The 7111-nt window shown below is 41.9% G+C and overlaps 1 long non-coding RNA gene across 1 annotated transcript in view; it reads left to right on the top strand.

Moving 5' to 3' along the window:
• LOC309640278 overlaps positions 1 to 7111 on the top strand; it is a 711494-nt gene that overhangs the window by 206113 nt on the left and 498270 nt on the right. The window lies entirely within an intron of this gene.

Raw genomic sequence — 7111 nt, 5'->3', positions numbered from 1 at the left:
GGTTGCCTAAAAAAAAATTCCGCTCCGTTCCCCTATAAGTAGTATGTTACGAATTGCAGAATTGAAGATACAGGGGCTGCCCCCCAGTGAGCTGGGCATAGACACCAAATGCCTTGGTTCCCGTTGTTTTGCTTTAGAGGTGCGTGCCTACGTATTTAGGGACGAAATAATATGAGGTCTGGAATTTGCTCTAGAGTAACGGGCCGTGAGTGATGACTGCCTGAAGCTGCGGGGTAGTGCTCGTTACTATTCTCGGCTCTTCGTACGTGTTAGAAATTTTCCATAATAAAACTTTCCAAAGAGAAAAAAGCCACTTCCTTCTTGATGTTTGTTTGGTCATCTCTGGAAATTCCAGCAAGTATTTATTCGGTAATAGCTCTGATCTGCAGAGCGCCGCTTCCTGCTGTGGGGAGTTGATCACGCACTTCCCTCTTGATTTCTGCCTTGACTGCCTTTCCTTGTACGTCCTGAACCCACTCGCTTCCTTTTGCCCATTTTCTTTGCTATAATAAACTTGTGAATGATTTCTGGAACTTTCATATCAGTACAGGGAGTTTTTTAAAAACTTATCCCTCATTAATTTAAAAACTCTAAAATATTCAGTTGCAACTCCTTATGAGTCATATTTTACAGATTAGGGAATTGGAGTCACAGAGGGCTGCCAGCCAGTAGCTAGGAATAGACACCAAATGCCTTGGTTCCCATTCCTTTGCTTCATCTTTTGTATTAGTGTGCTTCCTCTAAATTGGCTTCAGTAGTTCCTTTTAAAAGGGAACATTCTGGGCCTCAGTGTTGATTTAAGCTATTTTAACATTACCTAAATATAGATACACCTAACACTATTATACACATAACACTATTCTTACAGTTCTTATAAAACTAAAACCAAAATATATCACAAATACATAGAAACTTAGAAATGGATGATGTTGATTGATATGGCATGGGTCTTTAAATCTGGAATGCATGCTTTTACTGGACTCTTGTTAGGGCCTTCTCTAGCCTCCTGGCCTAGTCTTCATGATACCTTCCCTAAGTACACCTGGCTCCACTTTCATCACCACATTTACCACAGCTTGTAACCACCAAAGGTGCAGAATCCTGCCCTCCCCAACCCATTCAGTTCAACAACCTGTACTGTGCCTGGCATGTGGGAGGAATTCAATATTTCTTGACCATGAAAATCTTAACCACAGTGCAAATATATTTGACCTCTCTGAAAGGGCCGTATGTCTGCGTGGATTTAGGCTTATATGCATGTGTATCAGTGAGAGTGCTTTTCCATACAAGTAACAGGAAACCTAACTGAAGTAGATTAAACAGTACTGGGTTCATGATCTCCCACGAAAAGAATTCCAGAGGTAGAGAAGTTCCAATATTAGATAATTCAGTTACTCAAGGATGTCCTTAAAAACTTGAGTGCCTTCCATCTTTTACTCCTCCATCCTCAGCTAGGACTCCTATGATGGTTACAAGATGGCTGCAGCAGTTCCAAGGACCGTATGCAGATGACAACACTCCTAGGAGAAAAAAGTCTTACCTTTCAAGGAAGGGTCCCAGATGTTCCTCCAGCAGACATTATGAAACACCTGTAAAAATGACATGAAACACCTGTGAAATGCTTTTTAAAGTACCTAGCTTAGAGTAGGTGTTAGCATGGGGTCTTCCACGGTAGAGCAGTCTCTTTGGAGGTGACAATCTGTAGAGAACGTGTATATTTCATTGGTGTCTAACAGTAAGCAAGGATTTAGCAGGTGTCCCTAATTTCTGTTACTTCGGAGTAAAACCAAAGAGTGCAAAGAGTCATGCTTAAAATATTAAGGATCAGGGCTAAGGGAGTGTCTAGCCTGTTAGAACTTTTTCAACAATGATACAGAAAGTAAAATGCTTTTAGTTCAACATTCAACTGCCAGTAAGTGTGACACCACTCTGTTCAGCAGTCCAAAAGATTTGTTAATGCCCAGGGTGACTCTGACTTATCGTTAACCCAAATAATTCTCAAGTGCAAATGTCAGGATTAATATCTCTTACACCCAGTAATGTGAGTTCATTTCTAGAGCCATCCCACTGCACAATCAACTATTCTTCCCAAAGTCCTTAGGCTAGAATTGTGGGGACTGTTTGAAAAATCCCTGCTCTTCCTCCCGCTTTTTTTCTTTTTTTTTGATGTGGACCATTTTTAAAGTCTTTATTGAATTTGTTACAATATTGCTTCTGTTTTATGTTTTGGTTTTTTGGCCGGGAGGCATGTGTGATCTTAGCTCCCCAACCAGGGATCGAACCCATACCTCCTGCATTGGAAGGCAAAGTCTTAACCACTGGACCACCAAGGATGTCCCCCTCCCACTTTCAAAGTCATTGTTTCTGAGCACAGACCCACATGGACATCAGTGATTTCAAATGTTAGTGACCTAACCCTGTAAGCTTGATTGAAGCTGGCTTGATTACATACATGTAATGGACATTATGGCTGCCTGGTTAGGGTATATTCCACTATTCTAAGATAGTGCTATTGCCATAGCCCAGGGAAGTTGGCCCTAACTATAGTGGCCAACCCTTTAATTAAAGAATGCATATGTTTGGGACTTCCCTGGTGGTCCAGTGGGTAAGACTCTGTGCTCCCAAAGCAGGGGGCCCAGGTTTGATCCCTGGTCGGGGAACTAGATCCCGCATGCTGCAACTAAGAAGTCCACATGCTGCAACCAGAAGATTCTGCATGCTGCAACTAAGACCCGGCGCAGCCTAAATAAATAAATAAATAAATATTTAAAAAAAAAAAAAAAGAATGCATGTGTTTGGGGGGTGGGAGATGGGGCATTGGGTGCCAGGGCAGCTAGAATAAAGTTGGGGGGAATGACCAAATGTGGGAACTTTGGCTCTGCAAACCCTATGATTTCTTCTCCATTTGAAGCATCACAAATTGGGGCTATTGAGGACATGGCATCATGGAAACCATGAGCTTTGTCATCAGAGGGACTTGGATTTGAATTCTGACATCACTTACTAGATTCTGTGAAGGTTTGGTCCTCAATTTCTGAAAGTATAATTGGAACATTAAACCATTCAGTTTATGGAAAATGATTAAGGTGGTTCCTGGCAAAAAGTTCTTTCTAGTACCTAACAGGTGGTTCGCCTCATCCGTGGAACGCTTTAGTCAGAAATTCTAAATTGCGAAGATCTCCTAGGTCGCATCCTACTTACTAAGGCGGCCTCCGGCAGATCACTGTGTACGCTGCCAGCTCTAACAATGCCAACCGGCCTGCCTCGCCTGGTTTTCTAATGAATAATGTGAAATGCAGGCCCAGTCCCGCTTTAAGGGAAGAGGAGCAACTGAGAGCCAGTTGTTATGAAGTCAAAACTCAAAGGAAGGAAAAAAAGGGATGAGGTTACTGCTGGGTGAGTAAGAGAGAGTTTTAGGAGGCAGGGTTGGGGGGGTTCTTCAAGCAGGAAATTTGGAGATGCAAAGAAGAGTCACTGGTCACAGTGGTACACTGAAGCGCTCAGCTGTTTCATGCTGTTTTACACCTGGGTGAGGGGGGATAAGGGCAGTGAATCATTTCTTCATGGTGCTTCCAACTTCTCCGCGAGTTAACCGTGGATGTGTAGGACCAAACAGGAGTGAAAATCAGAACAGCCAGTAACTTAAAGACAAGGACTTCAAGAGCAGACTGTTTAAAAAAAATAATAAGCCGGGACTTCCCTGGTGGTCCAGGGGTAAAGAATCCGCCTTCCAACGCAGGGGATGCGGGTTCGAGCCCCGGTCTGGGAAGATCCCACGTGCCGCGGAGCAACTCAGCCGGCAGCCCTCAACAAGAGAGCCCGCATGCCGCAAACTACAGAGCCCACGCGCCCTGGAGCCTGCGCACCACAACTAGAGAGAGGAAACCCGTGTGCCACAACTAGAGAGAAGCCCGCGGGCAGCAATGAAAGATCCCGGATGCCACGATTAAGATCCCACGTGCCGCATCTAAGACCCAATGCAGCCAAGAATAAAATTAATTAATTAAAAATAAAAATAGAAATAAAAAAAATAGTAAGCAGAATGTCACCTAAGCCATTAACATATTCAGGTGACTTGTTACTTCCCTAATGTGAGACTGAACCTAGTGGCTTCCATGGCTCAAGTGAAATTTTTTCTCAGAATTTGATCAATGCTTCCCGGTCAACTAATCAAAGTAATTAAACAACAATGAATACAATATTTACCTAACAGATTGGCAAAATTTTAAGACTGCTAATTGCTGGTATGGGTAACGTGTGGAGCAACAATCTCTCATCCTGCGGTGGTAGCAATGTAAATAAGACCAGCCTCTCCAGGGAGTAATTTGGCAATATGTACTCAGTTTCTTTTTCTTTTATTTTAAAAGATTTTTTTGACGTAGACCATTTTTAAAGTCTTCATTGAAGACTTCATTGTTACAATATTGCCTCCGTTCTACATCTTGGCCTTTTGGCTGCGAGGCACGCAGGACCCCAGCTCCCTGACCAGGGATCGGACCCTCACCAACCCCCAATCCCACCCCTGATTCCCGCCGGCCGCATTGGAAGGCAAAGTCCCAACCACTGGACTGTCAGGGAAGTCCCCTGTACTCAGTTTCTTAATATGCAAACCCTTTACCCAGCAATTTTACTTCTGTATAACTGGAAAAGTCTATGAAGTTGTATGTACCTCACAGTATTATTCATAATACTGAAATCCTAGCAGCCATGTAAATGATCGTCATCAATAGAGAACTGATTAAACAAATTACAGTGCAGCCATACAATGGCTACAGACTTAAAAATAATAATAAAGATCGGTATTTATCATAAAGGAAAAGTGCCCATGATAGATTAAGTTTAATTTTAAAAATTTTACAGTGTTACGTATAACATGATCACGCTTTTTGTATGTGCATAGAAAAAAATGCAGAAAGGTACACATCAAAATGTTAAATCTCTCTGGGTGATGGGATTAAAGATAATTTTCATTTTTTTTCTTTACACCCTTTGTACTGTCAGAATTTATTTCAATTAACATGTGTTATCTTCATTACATGAAAAATAAAGCTGTGTTCATTTTGAGAAACAGTCTAATTAAAAAAAGTTAAAAATGAATAATTTTTTAAAAAATAGTTTTCTTTTATACTCACTTCTTTTTAGTGGATGAAAACCTTCAGAGCTGCTTCTTTAACTGCTACTGATTTTTGTTCAGGTCTTCATTTAGGGCTGGGAAGAGGGAGACGGACCATTTCTTAGGCTCTTTGGGGAGTTTTAATTCTAGGCAGAAGCAGCAGCTCTGGACTCCTTAAAATTGCTGTGCGTATCTGAATTCATGTCTTCCTTGAGCAGTTACAAAAGTATTCACAGAAACTTTGTTTAAACAGCCAATGCTCCTTGCTTACATAAAATATTCCTTGACTAAGAAAAATGATCTTGCATCTCTTTACTTCATTTGCTTCATATTCTTGTGTGGTTGGTATAAATAGCCTAAGCTGCATAATGAAAGAGTGGTCAGAGCAGAGTGAAATGGGTCAGGAAAGACTTTCATTCTTTCATGTGCTGTACAAATGTATTTTCAGCCCCTATTAATGGGCTAGGCTCCAGGGCTCTGAAGATAGAGATGTGGAAGATCATAGTCCCTTCTTGGGAATACCTTACACACTGCAGGGAAATGATTATAAAATAAAGTGTACGTGCAGGATGAATGGGCACTTAGAGGGAGGGTGCCAAGTCTTAACTGGGGGAGTTCATGTCCACTGACACTTGAAGGCTTTGTGGGGATTTTCCTTAAATAGGGTTTCTTGGGGACAAGTTTTCACCTGAACGAGGTGAAAGATAAGTGTTGTTAGAGAGCAGCTAAAAGGTCCAGGTGGCAAATAACTAACCTTCTAAACTGATCCTGCTAATAAAAAGGTTAGAGGAGACGTATCCCCACTTCCTCTGGGGACCACTTCCTACCGGGTAAAACCAGGGCACAGTAACAAAGGCACTTGATCCCCGTGCTGGGCCTTCATGGAAGGGGGTTGCTTTTGGCACGACTTGCACACTGTGTGCCACCTGTGTGTGTTAATGTCAAGACAAGGAGCTGTGGTTCCAGGGCGGTGGAAGGACAGGAATGGTTGTACAGATTCAGAGACAGCCTGATTTGATGAGTCCTGGTATCAGCATTTCAGAGCAGGAAAGACTAGAAAAGATCTGGTCCAATCTCCTCACTTAAAAAAAAAAAAAATTACTGAGATGGCCAAGCTCTTAACAACTGCCCTATTCTTTAAGAATAAATTATTAAATGTAATGTTCTGTGAAATGGTGCTCTCGTACACTCTGTAAAACGTAACGAAAAGACTCATTTTGTTCATCTGGGGAGTAGAGTGGTAATGCTCTGTTTCCTAGCTGGAGCCCAATGCGTTTCTTGTGTTTATACAGTCAAAGGTCAAAAGCTGACTAAGAACAGATGGGCCCTTTCCTTTTGCATCACTTTTCAACTTTTCAAAGAACTTAAAATGAACTATCATTTTCCATTATTTACTTAAGGGATTTGTTTTGCAGAATTTGTAGCTCTTGGGAATCCCCCGTCGTTCTTACGAAGCACACAATCTGATTCTTCCTCATCTGTCAGCGTCTAAGGAATGCGAGTATCACTATGCATGGTGTAAATCACCCCAAACAGAATAAGAGGGCTGAGTTGTCCAGTAACATGTGTCACTTTCCACCAATATCTGATGTATAGAGTCAGGAAACCACTCTTCCCTGAGATAGAGGAAATGATAGAAATGGAGATAGAGTGAAAGGGGGTGGGGGTGGGGAGAGAGAGAGAAATGGGAGAATGTGTATCAGGCCAAGGATTAATTTCTCTGAATAAGAAAACCTTCTTTTCTAACCAGCATTTCATCTGAGGTAAACAAAGGCACATTCTTAAAACCCACTGCAACCCCCAGACTTCCAAGGGCTTACAAAAATGTACAGCTTGCATTGCGTAGAAAAGGGTTTGCAATAATTTCCACATGGATTCACTCTTCTGCTAAACTCCAACTCAAAACCTCTGTGACATGCCACACCTCAGAGTACATGCAGCACCTCAGTCCTTGCTAGTGAACCTCTCTAGGTAAACCTAGATTCTAAATTCTATTTG

The sequence above is a fragment of the Balaenoptera physalus genome (genome assembly GCF_965194825.1).
Source record: "Balaenoptera physalus genome assembly, chromosome: 12".
Taxonomy (NCBI): Eukaryota; Metazoa; Chordata; class Mammalia; order Artiodactyla; family Balaenopteridae; genus Balaenoptera; species Balaenoptera physalus.
Note: the sequence above shows the minus strand (reverse complement) of the source record. Positions and strands in the feature narration are given on the sequence as shown.